Genomic DNA, 14,333 nt, shown 5'->3' on the forward strand with positions numbered 1-14,333 from the left:
ATTGCCATAGAGAAGATAACCATCTTGTAAGGTAAATGGTTCTTCTCTTCCCTAATGCAAGGGCTGAAATCACATCTCTAAAATCGGGAATCAATAGCGTACTCATCTATCATTGAAGATAGATCATTGTGAGTTGCTATGGAAACCGCATTCACTCTCAGCCGTCTTGAGAGTGCATCAGCTACTTGATTATGCTTGCCAGCAATGTGAGCAATATGAAAATGAAATTGCGAAAGGAAATTTGTCCACCTCATTTGTTTGTCGGAGAGCTTGGTTTGCGTCATGAAGTACTTAAGACTTTGGTGATCCGTTCGCAGAATGAAAGGAGTCCCCAATAAATAGTGCTTCCATGAGTCTAAGGCATGTAGAACTGCAAGGAGTTCCTTTTCATATATGCCTAGAGCTTGCTCAACAGGGTCGAGCCTTCGACTCTCATAGCCTATGGCATGCCCTTCTTGGAGTAAAACAGCTCCAAGGCAATCACCACAAGTATCACATTGGACCTCAAATGGTTTTGAGAGATCCGGTAGTGTAAGCACAGGTTGAGAGATAAGCTTTTCTTTAAGCTTTTCGAAAGCATTGTTCTCCTTAGCAGACCATGTATACCTAATGCTTTTCTTTGTTAGGTTATGTAATGGTCCCGCAATTTGTGAGAACTTTTCTATGAAGCGTCTATAGTATGCACACATACCTATAAAGCTTCTTAGTTCATGAAGATTCCTTGGTTTAGGCCATCCTTTTATTACCTCTAACTTAGATGGATCCATTTGGATGCCATATTGAGAGATAATATGACCTAAATACTGAATCTCTTGCAAGAAAAATTCACTTTTCTTTCGATTAACATAAAGTTTATTCTCTCTTAAAACTTGAAATATTACCTAGAGGTGTTGCTTGTGTTCCTCCAATGAATTAGAGTAGATGATAATATCATCAAAGAACACTCCAGTGAAGGTTCGATGAGGCCTGAACAGCTTCTCCATCAAGCGGTTGAATGTGGCTGGTGCATTGGTCAAGCCAAATGGCATGACAATGTATTCGTAAAGACCAATGTGGTGCGAAATGCGGTCTTTACAATGTCTTGATCAACTATCCTTATTTGATGATAGCCACTTTTTAGGTCAATCCTACTGAAGTAGGTCGATCCTTGTAGCTTATCAAATAGGTCTTCTACCCGTGGAACGGGAAACCTATTCTTGATAGTGATCCTATGAAGGAGTACGAGCGGAAGTGCGACGCGAGAGAGAGTGTGAGAAGAAGAGCACGACGATATGGTGAACTCGCTCTACTGTAATGTGTAGAGCATAGTGAGTTCTTATTAGGTTTTTACAAAAGAATATGTGTACATACCTGGCGGCCCGCCACTTACCTGGGCGACCACATTGGGCTTTATACCCCAACAACCTCCCACTTAAAGTCCAATGTGGTACTTTAAGTGTGAGAGAAGCTACTATACAAGCTAATGTACAAGAGATGTAGAGAAGTGATGTACTACCTACTACACCTAATTGCTTGCGAAAATGCGCAAAGCTCTCTGAGGGAAGTCCTTTTGTAAGTAGATCAGCAGGATTTTCTGTGGTGTGAACTTTGACAAGCTGAAGTTGCTTATCCTCGAGCATTTCCCTGATGAAATGATACTTCACATCCACATTCTTTGTCTTTGAGTGATAAACTGGATTGCGAGCCAATTGTATAACACTTTGACTATCACAATATAACACAGGCATCTCTTCTTTGATTCCCAAATCTGTTACTAGTCGATTAAGCCAAATTGATTCTTTGCATGCCTCTGATGCTGCAACATATTCAGCCTCTGTAGTAGATTGAGTAACACAATCTTGTAATCTAGAACGCCATGATACTGCTCCACCAGCCAATGTAAAGACATACCCTGACGTAGACCTTCGGTTGTCTAAGTCACCTGCATAATCTGAGTCTATAAAAACCTTTACACTTAGCTCCTGACTCCCATAGCATATACGCATACTCTTTGTAGCTTTCAGGTATCTCAATATTCCTTTCACTGCCTCCCAATGTTTCTTGCCTGGGTTTGACATGTATCGACTTACTACTCCCACTGCAAATGCAATGTCTGGGTGAGTAGCAATCATTGCATACATCAAACTACCCACTGCAGACGCATATGGAATCTTATCCATTTCAGCCTGTTCTTCCTTAGACACAGGACAATCTTGTTTGCTAAGTTTCACATATGGTGGCAATGGAACACTCAGTGCCTTTCCCTTCTCCATATTGAAACATTGCAAAACCTTGTCAATATACTCTGTTTGAGATAACCAAATCAACTTCTTTGATCTGTCTCTCTCAATGCGCATACCAAGTATATGACTTGCGGATACCAAGACTATGCTTGTAGCCTTGAGAAAGCATTAACTTGTGGAATTTATGGTACCATGCCCTCGGTGATTGTTTTAAGCCATAAAGACTCTTTAACAACTGGCATACCCAATCTTCCTTGCCTTTCTCAACAAACCCTTCTGGCTGCTGCATGTAAATTTCCAGATCTAAATCACCATGCAAGAATGCTGTCTTGACATCCATTTGGTGCAACACACAAATCTAATATGGCAACCAATGCAAGAAAGCATCTCAATGTAGTCATCTTGACCACCGGAGAGAAGACTTCATCAAAGTCAATTCCTTGTTCTTGCTTAAAGCCCTTGGCAACAAGCCTTGCTTTGTACTTTGGCTGACTATCATGAGCGGTGATCTTATACCTGTAAACCCATTTACAAGGTAGAGCCTTTTTGCCCTGTGGTAATTTAACTAGCTTCCATGTCTTGTTTTTATGCAGAGCTGTCATCTCTGACTGCATGGCCAATTGCCAATTCACGGAGTCCTTCATTTGCACTGCTTCCTTGTAACATGAAGGCTCATTGCAATCAGTCAACATGACATAGTTCATAGATGGAACAAACCTATCAGGAGGTCGCGTGACACGTCCAGATCTACGCACAATAGGTGGCTCAGGCTCAGCCACAACCTGTGGTTCCACTCTATCCTGTCCTTGCTCCTCTTGAGCCCTGACATTTTGTCTTGCACGTGCAGGTCCATCTTCTTGGAAGACAACTCTTCTAATCTCCTCAACCCTCTCTGGTTTAGAATGATATTTGGATTCATTAAAGTGAAAATCATTGCTGCGGACAACCTTTCTGGATTCGGGATCCCAAAGTCTGTACCCCATCTCACCAAAATTACCATAGCCTAGAAAGATGCACTTTCTACTCTTTGGCTCAAGTTTGTTCCTAAATTCCTTTGGAACGTGAGTATATGCCTCACAGCCAAAGACTCTGAGATGCTTGTATGAGGGCATTTTGCCTGACCATACCATCTCCGGCACTGAATCCTTCTGCAAAACCTTGCTAGGAGATCTATTTACAAGATGAACAGCTGTTGATACAGCTTCAGCCCAAAACCCATTTGGCAGCTGTGCATTAGACAACATACTTCTGACCTTCTCTTGTATGGTCCTATTGATCCTCTCAGCAACACCATTTTGAGGAGGATTGTAAGGAGCAGTAAGTTCACGTTTTATACCTTTTGACTCACAAAAGTCCTGAAAGGCCTTTGAAACATACTCTCCACCATCGTCAGTGCGTAAGCATTTAAGCTTCTTGCCACTATGATTCTCCACAAGTGTCACAAACGTTTTGAAATCACTAAACGCTTCATCCTTGTGCTTGAGAAAGTAAACCCATACTTTCCTCGAGTAATCATCTATAAATGTCATAAAGTAAGAAGCTCCCCCTAGAGATAGGTTAGGCATAGGTCCACACAAATCACTATGAACAAGTGCCAACTGTGTATCTCTTCTACTGGTTCTATGCTTATGTGGCTGCTGTGTTTGCTTACCATACAGACAATGTTCACAGAATTCAAAATCATTAAATGAAAAGCCAGGCAAATAACCAGAACGAGACAAGATTTCCATTCCCTTCTTGGACATATGTCCTAACCGGCTATGCCACAAAGAAACGTTCGGTTGCTCGGTTACATTGATTACATTTTTAGAGACATTTGATACATAAATCATGTAAAGTCCTCCAGACTTTACTCCATGTGCTACTGTCATAGAACCCTTGGATATCTTCCACATGTTCTATCCAAAAGTGGTGACGTAGCCAGCATCATCAAGTAAACCTGTGCTGATCAAGCTCTTTGTAATTGCGGGAACATGTCTCACATTCTTCAGCGTGAAAGAAGAGCCATTCTGAAACTTCAATTGAACATCTCCAACACCTAAGATCTCACATGTCTGCCCATTGCCTAGCCGAACATGATCTTTAGTGGTCACATAAGAGGTAAACCACTCCTTGTTTGGAGACACATGAAGTGATGCCCCTGAGTCTATAATCCAGTCACTCAGTGCATTTCCATCAGATGCTGTAAGAAGAGCTGAGTCCATTGTATTCTTCAAGAAGTAGATGTCTCCTGACACTAGACTGTCATCCTCTGCAACAGTGTTTGTCACATTTATTTCTTGAATCTTCACTGAGGACTTGTTCTTCTCACCATGGTCTTCAGCTTTCTCTTTGCCTTTTTCTGCTTTCCATTCTCTGCAGTCTCTTTTCATGTGACCCTTCTTGCCACAATGGTAGCATTCTATGTCACTCTTGCCTTTAGCACTGCGGGACTTGCTACGAGACTGATTCCTCTTTCCACCTTTGTACTTTTCTTTGGTCCTTCCCCTGACAACTAAGGCTGTTCCTTTGCCTTTGTCCATTGTCTTTCTATTGGTTTCTTTAGTAAGCAGACTTCCTTCTACACCTGCTATGTTCAAACCATCTGGAGGTGCAGAATTACTCAAAGCTGTGCGAAAAGTGTCCCAACTTTCTGGCAATGTGATCAACAGGAACATAGCTCTAATAGGTTCATCAAACTTGACACCTTGAGCTGACAACTGACTATAGATTGTGTTGAATTCATTCAGATGATTGGACATAGATGTCCCTTCTTTCATCTTCAAGTCAACAAGCTTCTTAAGCCAGTATACCTGTGAAGCTGCACTCTGCTTCTCATAAAGATCACTCAGCTTTAACCATGCTTGATAAGCCGACATCTCGTCTGCTACATTGAAGTAAACGCTTTCTGCCAAAGTCAGCATAATGGTAGAAAGTGCCAATTCATCCATTTCACTCCATTCATCTTCGTCCATATCTTCTGGTTTTATCCCCTTGAGCTTTATAGGTTTTATCTGCTTCTTTTGTACCAACACGTGCCAAATCTGCTTCTTCTACAATGGGAAATTGGTTCCATCCAGCTTCTTGATATTGTAAAGAGCAGTGTCCTGTGATCCAGCCATAGCTACGCTTCACAGTAGTTTACTTTCCTGGGAAAAATTCGACAGAGTTTCCCCTGTAAACTGACCTCTGAACCAATATCAACCTGTCAAATGAACCAAGAAAGCTTCAGATTCTGCAGAAATTTTGGCAGAGTCTCCCCTGTAAAATGGCTCTGGTGTACTAAAAACAGACCAAAAAACAACTCAAAAAACCACTATCTCTCTAACACTGTAAACTGTGGGTAAACTTGTCCTGCACCTGTACTGTCTCTGACTATCCTGTCACTGTCCTGTAAGCATAGAGTGAGACAATGCCTCAACGGCAGTAAAGCAAAGATGCAATCCCAACTGTCTAACTCACAGTCAATACATCCTAGCTGCCTATCTAAGGGTGCTCAAGGGATCGCTCCAAGACCTGTATCACCGAAAGGATCTCAACATTCGAGAATCCCCCAGCTCAATAAAACCTCACTCGACCCTCAACAAAGGCTGCAGTAAATATGACAGTATATAGACTTCCCACAAAGTCATACATCCACAAATTTCCCACTGTATGCTGTAACCGCTGCGGCGGTTGTTTGCTGCGTGACTCACAGCCAGCAAACCCTCAACAGACACACATCATCTCTGACAATACATCCCATGTGGAAGTACCTGCAATGTCAGGATGAAATCTGGAATATCAAGCAGCAAACACAAGCTACCTGATGAACTAGTGGATGTCGCCTACAGTCTGTGTGTAGATACGCCTGTGTCGTATGTGACACATCTCCAAGAACTGTGAGCCGTCCTTCGATGTGTAGACAGCCACAAATCAACACTCTGGGAGTGTCGATATCCTCAGCACACTGCAGTCGTGGGCCGAAAACACCAAATTTGCAGAGTCGGATCTGCACCCGGATCTGCACCCGTCGAGACCACGTAGTCGAAAATGGCATGCGCAGACCTTTGTCGAAGCCGAACGGTGGCCGAGATGACCTCAGAATGAAATTCTGACAACACCTAGCCCTTCGGACTCTCCCAAGAGTTTTGGGGCCGTGTCTTCGCCTGTCGGATTTCACTCCAATCTGAGTTGGTGACTCTAGCCTCCTGCAGTGCTGCCCCAAGCCTCGATCTGAGCTCTGATACCAGTTGAAGGAGTACGAGCGGAAGTGCGACGCGAGAGAGAGTGCGAGAAGAAGAGCACGACGATATGGTGAACTCGCTCTACTGTAATGTGTAGAGCATAGTGAGTTCTTATTAGGTTTTTACAAAAGAATATGTGTACATACCTGGCGGCCCGCCCACTTACCTGGGCGACCACATTGGGCTTTATACCCCAACATCCTATTTAGTGCTCTATAGTCGACACACATACGATATGTGCCATCTTTCTTTTGCACTAATAGCACAGGTGAGCAAAATGGAGATGAGCTTGGCCCTTCTCAACTAACTCATGCACTTGCCACATAATCTCCTCTTGTTGAGCTTGAGAAACTCTTTAAGGAGGTTTGTTAGGCGGTGAACTTCCTGGAAGAAGTTCGATTGCATGGTCATCATTACCTCGTTTAGGAGGTAGCTCACAAGGGATGTCGTCAATAAAAACATCTTGAAACCCCTTGAGAAAATTGGATAACTCTAATTCCTTTTGGTTGCTTTTATTTTCTTTTGCTAAAGCATTAGGTTCATTTTGAGAGTCTTTAACAAAAATCATGTACACGGAAATAGAGCTCTTTATTGACTTGTTGAAAGCTGGTGTATGTACAATGGGGATAGTGTTACCCATTTCCTTAGCATCTATATACATGTCTTTTTCCCTGAACTTAAAGGAGATTCTCCTTTCAAGAAATTTAACATCGGCAGCCAAGCGGTCAAACCATCGTGCCCCTAGGATTACATCCTCATGCTTGAGAGGAGAGATAAAGAAGTCCTCTTTGTCCACATAGCCTTGGACATGAACCCTCAATTTCCCAATTAAGGGAGTGACTGAAGCTTCTTGCCCCTTGAAGGCACTGTCTGCGGGTAGGACATCTCCCATCTCGTAGGATTGTATGCCTAGCTTGGTGGCTAACTCCATAGATATAAAATTGTGAGTAGAACCAGGGTCAAAGAGAATAAAAGCATCATGTTCTCTTACCTTTCCCCAAGCATGGCATAGAGGAGATCCTTTGTGGTGAGTTTGGTGAGTCTCCTCCTCTTGGATTTCAACCAAGGAAGCTCTAGGAGGATGCTGGCGGTTATTCTTTTGGGGACAAGCGCGGTACGCATGCCCTTGTTCGCCGCACTTGAAACACCGGTTATCCTTACGATAACGCTCAAGCTCTTCAGGAGAGAGTTTATTCTTACCTTTGTAAACTCCCTTCTCTTTAGCTTTGTTGGAGTTTCCCTTAGGAGACTTTTGGACATTGTCCTTCCCCTTAGGCTCATTGGAACCCTTGTTTTCCGGGGGCTTATTATTTCTTTTAGCCCCCTTTGGAAATTGATTTGAGAGGCCACCATAGTATGGTGTATTACCGCCGATATGGTACGTGGCCTTTGGGAGTTGACATACTCCGCCATTTCTTCGGTTAAGCCCGCACAAAATTGTTGCTTTTGCTCTCCAAAATCCAACTTTTTGAAGACAGTGGCCTTGAGTTGTAGGTCCCAAAACTTGTCTACATATTTGTGGATGGATTCATTGGGAGAGAGCTTTAAGCTTCGCCATTCGGTGAGTACTTTGTCTTTGGCATCGGTGGCCAAAAACTGCTTCATAATGGAAGCTCTTAAAGCTTTCCATGTTCGTGGAGCTTCACCGTTGGCTCGTAGGCTAGACCACCATTGCCTGGCAGACTTTTGAAAGTGCATAGCTACATGGCGTAGCTTAGAGGACTCCGTGAAGCCCTCATCTCTAAACGCCGCATCGAACTGTTGGATAAAGGCCAAGACTTTGTCCATAGCACCAAAGGTACCATCATAGGTAAGGAAAGAGATGCTCTTCCCTCCCTCTTTGAATTTCTTCAGCTTGGACGACCTCTTCCATGCGGCATAGGATTTCCTATGGCCTCTTCTTTTTGATGGTTCAAAGGTTGCACCATCACTTTCTTCAGAAGGTGAAGAATTTGAAGAAGGAGGAGAAGAGGGTGACCTCTTTCTCGCCTTTTTCTTGTCTTGATCTTTGTCGTCTTCACCATCACTTTCATAAGAGGAAGAGGATGAAGAAGATGGAGAAGAGGGTGTCCTCTTTCTCGCCTTTTTCTTCTCTTGCTTTTTATCATCCCTCTTTGAATTGTGGTGAGGAGAAGAATACGATGGTCTTCTCCGCTTTGGTGGTGATGGAGAGCGTTTAGCCCGCCGTCTTCGTGGAGCCATCTCCGCCGAGGTGGCGGGAGACTCGCTTCTTTCTCGTTCCTTCGGTGGAGGCTCTTGAGTTCTCCTTTGGGAAGGAGATGCATCATCAAAAAGTAAATTCTTGAGACCTTCATATGGATTCTCTTCTTCTTCCCGAATCGGAGAGAGACCTCTTTTGGTAGTCTCACAAGGAGGCTTCCTAGGTGTTCTCTCGTCATGGTGATGAGCTTGGAGAATCCCGTGAGCACGGAGCTGCTGTTGCACTTCACTTTGGAGAGATGGATTGCCCATGGCTTGTTGAAGCCTAGAAACAAGATAGTTAACAAGCATTGAAGCATCATTAGTAGCTTGCTCATGAGCAAATTCAAAGTTATCAACATTAATTTCACTCTCTTTACTATTGTCAGCCATTCTAACAACTTTTAGGTGTAAACTTTTTTTTTTAAAGGTGTACTTTGGCACTTCAAGCCCTAGTTGCTACTCCTCTTTACCCTTTTAGAAAAAGCACTCAAGCTACTGTACCCGCGGCTCGAATACCATTAATTGCAAGGAATAGAAGAGAGGGTCTTTCGACACCAAAACAACACCGGCTCTTGTCGAGCTTCTAATAGCTTAATAGTGGTTAAGCCGTAGGCAAGCCCCGTAGGACTCCACTATTAAGACCATAGCTCTCGACGGTGATGCCCTGTTAACTGCACAAAGGCAGGCGCACTGCAAGGCTGAAAAATCCCTATTCTACTTGTTAAGTATGGAGCCTGATTTACCCTTGTAATTTTCTGTGGTAAAAGCGCACATTTGTAAGGCCCCCATTATGAGGAGAAGCCATCGTGCGTGAAGGAAAATCACTCACCGGAAACCAAAATTTTCACGGACAAGAATCAGGGGCAACTTTAAAGGCCTTGGGGGCGGAGGCCCCGGAGACTTTTTTTTCCGTCGGAATATTATGGCCGGACGGCGGCTGGAAAGTGGTCGGAAAACAACCGGTCGGTTGGCCGGTAGTCAATGGCCGATGGCCGGTGGTCGGAAGTCAATGGCCGGTGGCCGAATTCAATGGCTGGTGGCCGAATTCAAAAGCGGACTTCTCTTCTCAAGGGCCGCCACACATGGCTGTCTCTCATAAGAGAGGGCAGCCCTTTTGGCCTATAAAAGGAGGCCATTTCTACACACATTTCATAGTGTGAAGTTGATGCAACAAGGTGAGTGTGAGGTGGTGAGAGTGAAGCAAGGCGGGAGCTCCATTAAGGGTATAATCCCTTTGTAAACTACTTCTTGTTTTGAAGTACTAAAGCCATTGAGTGGCTGCTTTACCGTGGACGTAGCCCACATTGGGTGAACCACGTATATCGTGTGTACTCTCTCTCTCTCTCTCTCTCTACTCTATAATCTCGTGTATATAAATCTGTCTCTCTCCATTAAGTAATCTACTCAATTATCTATTTAGCTACATCTTATTTCCTAACACTACTTACTCACAATCAATTAATAATACCAACCATTTGTAGCTAGCTTGAGGACCTCCCTTCTTGAGCAAGAAAAGAGAAACCTTGTGCTCTGATACCAATGTAACATTTAATGGCCTAATAACTTGTGTGTAGCGGAAATGAGCATGAACATAGTGGGCATTTCATTAGAATAGATTCCTAATGAGAATTACAAGAGTGCTTGGGTGGAGAGAGCAACAAAAAGCATAACACCTAGTTAGATAGCATCGACAATACTTTCAAAAGAGAGAGAAATTAAGCTAATGACAACAGTTGAGGACCGGATTTGCATGGAGCCGGTCCCCCCTCCAAAAGGCTTTGTATTATGGTTTCTCCCATCAAGAGAGACATTGTACAATACAATTCTTTGTGTTCCTTCAAGACTAGCTAGTGCAATGAAGATGAAAGCTTCATGCACTAAGCAAAACACTTAGCAAACACAACTTGAATTATCCCCGTTCTCAGACCCAAGACCTCACACACCTTCGAAGATGAGAGCTAGCAGGGTATGAGAGTAGATTGAGAGGAAGAAGGAGTATCTTACGAGAAAGATGTACATCTCCTCACATAATCACTCATATTAGCATAGCTTAGCTTAGTAATTAGCTTGGTAGAGGAGATGAGCATGCATTGAAGCTTGGCTCTTGGTTGGATTTGCATCCACATGCCAAGAGTGTGTTGATGTAGGCTTCTATCTCACAAGCTTGGAGTAGGTGATGAGCTCTCCATTAAAGCTTGGGAAGAGATAGTCTTCTCTTTCTTTACACATGAGATTTTGTGAGTGTGTGTGTGATAATGCCTTGCAAAAATCAGCCCCCTCTCTCTCTTGGGCGAGCCCTCTTGCTATTTGCTCTTGCTGAGCCCTCATTGGCTCTCCCCAAGTCAAGCCAATGACTATTAAGCAGCATAAGTGATAGCCTTCTGACATGTGTCCCCCTTTCCCCTTTTGTGAGAGCTTTAGGTAATTAAATAATTAAACTAAACTCTCATTGGATCCCTTTGCCTCCTGGCCAATAGGAATCAGGCAAGCCATTGGGCTCCTGAATGCTCATTGGACCCCTTGTGAGACTTCCCAATAGTCTTCTAGGAGACTTAATTCTCATTGGTTTCTTTTATTAAATGTTTTTAAATTAATTAAACTAGATTTACTCTAGCTTAATTCTCATTGGTCCACTTCAAGGGTCATCCAATAGAAACTGGGCACACCTTGTGGGCATCTGGCCTAGGGAGCTGACATGTGTCCCTCATTCCCTTTGTGTAAAGGGAGCCTGTGTGTGTGTGTGTGTGGCTTTCTCTCTCATCCCCTAGAAGAAGGGATCTCCCCCTCCCATGTAGGGATATGTGTTGACTTTGGAGAGCACACAAAGCATCCAATTCCCCCTAAGCTTTAACCCTTTGGACATAACCTTTGAATTTTGAAACCTTAGCATTTTGGAAGTCTTAATGGGCTGAACCTTAGGGTCTTTTTAGCCCATTGTTGCACATGGCTCTTTTGCAGATGGCCCCCCCTTTGGATCCCTATTTTCCCTCCTTTGGATCCCTACTGTGGTCGGTCCGCTAGCTTAACCAATATTCTAGCCTTTTCTCCCCTGGCACTTCCCCACATTAAATGATCAGTTTAATATGAGAAAATCATTTAGGAGAATTAGATATTGAATCTAAATTAGTTAATAAAGCAGAGAGCCTGAAGGCAAGAGGCCTTTTGCATCCTTTGGAGATTCTCAACAGTAAATCGGAGAGTATCTCTATTGACTTTTTTGTGGGTTTACCTACCAATGTACAAGGTCATGACTCGGTATGGGTGGTGGTTGATCGGTTCACTAAACTTTGTAAGTTTATTCCGACCAAGGCGACTATTAAAACTCCGAAGTTAACCAAATTATTTGCTGACAATATACATGGGTTATATAGATTTCCCAACAATATTGTGAGTAATCGTGACCCCAAGTTTAACAATGGTTTTTGGAGAGTTGTGTTTAAATGTTTCGGAACACAACTCAATCTTAGTATTACAGATCATCCAGAGATGGATGGCCAGACTAAATGTGTTAATTAGATGCTAGAGGATATGCTAAGAGAATAGCTTAGCCAAAAGCAATCCGATTGGGAAAATTATCTCCCTATTTTAGAGTTTACTTACAATACTACAAAGCATGTGATGACTCGGTTTAGTCTTTTCATGTTTATGTATGGTTTTCAACTTAGATCACCAGCTAGAGTGGGGTTAGCGATTGAAAAACTTCAGTAGGTCAAAGACTTTATCCAAGATCATATGGATATGCTGAAACTTACTTGTCAAAATGTTTACTTACTTGTCAAAATGTTTACATGATAGATATAAAAAGTACACTGATGAGAAATATCGGCAAGTATCCTTGATAGACGGAGAATAGGTATTTTTATATGTGCCAAAACATTCACAAAGTCTGAAAACTGTGTCAACACCTAAAATATCTCCTAGATATTGTGGGCTTTTAAGATACTCAAGCCAACACACTCTCATATTCATCTGGTTTTGCATGTAAGTCGTTTACGTAAATCCTTGCATAGGGACAACAATATCATTGACCAATAGATTTTGGTTGATTTTATTGAACCTCCAACACAACCACATGGACCCGATCGCATTTTATACTATCATGATTTATGTACTCGTCAATCATGTGCATCATCAAGCATTAGTTAAGTGAAAGGACCCACCTGAAGAAGGCGTCGCTTGGGAAAACATAAGCGTTTTTAAGAAGAAATATAAAACTTTTGTTTTTGAGGACAAAAACACTTCTCCAAGGGGGGAGTAATGTGATGCTTAGGGCCTATGGGAACTTTTGGGAGGTTGCCTATAAATAGGCATTCATCTAGGTGGAGAGATATGCTTCACAACCCCTCTTCTCAAGGGAAGACCACTCAACAAAGCTCAGATATCATCCACACCACATATACGTTGATCAATCAAGCTATCAAGCTAGGAAGATCAAGATGCCCGCAAACTGGGGTACCTCCTAGCATCAACGAAGACTACGATAGAGGACACATATCACCTAAGCTCGACATGCGAGACACCTAGTACGAGTACTTACCATGATGGACATCGACAATATTCTATAGCGATCGATTAGTACATCCTTGGACAACGCTCGATGCTGGACATCCTTAGATATTGATGCTTATACACTAAGATTGTACTACCCATTGTTTCACCGTCACACACTTTATAGTGCTACTTAGATTTTGTAGACATTTAGTCTTTATTTTATTTCATTTTATTTTGTGCCTTGACATTGTATAAGATTTATTGAAATTGTACAAGTTTGGCCTCATAGGTCATTTTGGCCTCTCTCTCTCTCTCTCTCTCTCTCTCTCTCTCTCTCTCTCTCTCTCTCTCTCTCTCTCTCTCTCTCTCTCTCTCTCTCTCTCTCTCTCTCTCTCTATGACTTGTTTGCACTACCGTAGGTGATCGACTCATCGCACTATTGTTGTCGAAGCATTGTTGTACATAGCTGGTGTGTGGGGCGGGACATTGATATGCAGACGCTCGCTGTTGCTACTGCACTTTTCTCTTCAAAGACACACACTTGCTTCCCCCCCCCCCCTCCCCCCCCAACCCCCACCCCCCCACTCTCCACCCCACCCCTCGCCCAAACAAAAGAAGATGCATTCCGTATAGCACCCGACATGGCATCCAAAGCATCCAACATAACCAAGTTGGTCAAGCTCATTAGCACCATCAACCATACTAAGAAGCTCGTGAAGGGAAGCATAAACACCATCCTCATAAGGCTCTCAAAAATCGAGAAGGAGATGGACCAATGGCGCCACAAGGAGGAGTGAAAAAAGGAGCGAATCACATGGAAGCAAGAGAATGAATCCATGCAAGAGTACTTGAGTGCCATGAAGAGTGCAAGAGGAGAGAGAACGGCAAAATCCAAAGAGACAATAAAGGAGAAGCTCACTAAAGCCCTCTCTGATAACCTCTACGGGATGAAAGGGTGGTGGTAATGCGTGTGCTAGACTCATCCCAACCGTGCTATCTTATAGTCTCCCTCTCGCGTACACAATGTCCGGCCGTGCCGGTGGCCTTGCCTGTAGGACCCATGTCCTTACATTACCCCCCCCCTTGGAAAATTGTTTTCGTCCTAAAAAACGAACATAAGAAAATGTTTCTTAAGTGCGGAGACATTCTCCCATGTAGAACCTGCTTCAGGTCTATCTAGCCATTTTACCAACACCTGTCGTCTGACATGATG

The sequence above is a fragment of the Adiantum capillus-veneris genome, unplaced genomic scaffold (assembly GCF_014529385.1).
Source record: "Adiantum capillus-veneris isolate H3 unplaced genomic scaffold, ASM1452938v2 Hic_scaffold_616, whole genome shotgun sequence".
In the NCBI taxonomy this organism is placed as follows: Eukaryota; Viridiplantae; Streptophyta; class Polypodiopsida; order Polypodiales; family Pteridaceae; genus Adiantum; species Adiantum capillus-veneris.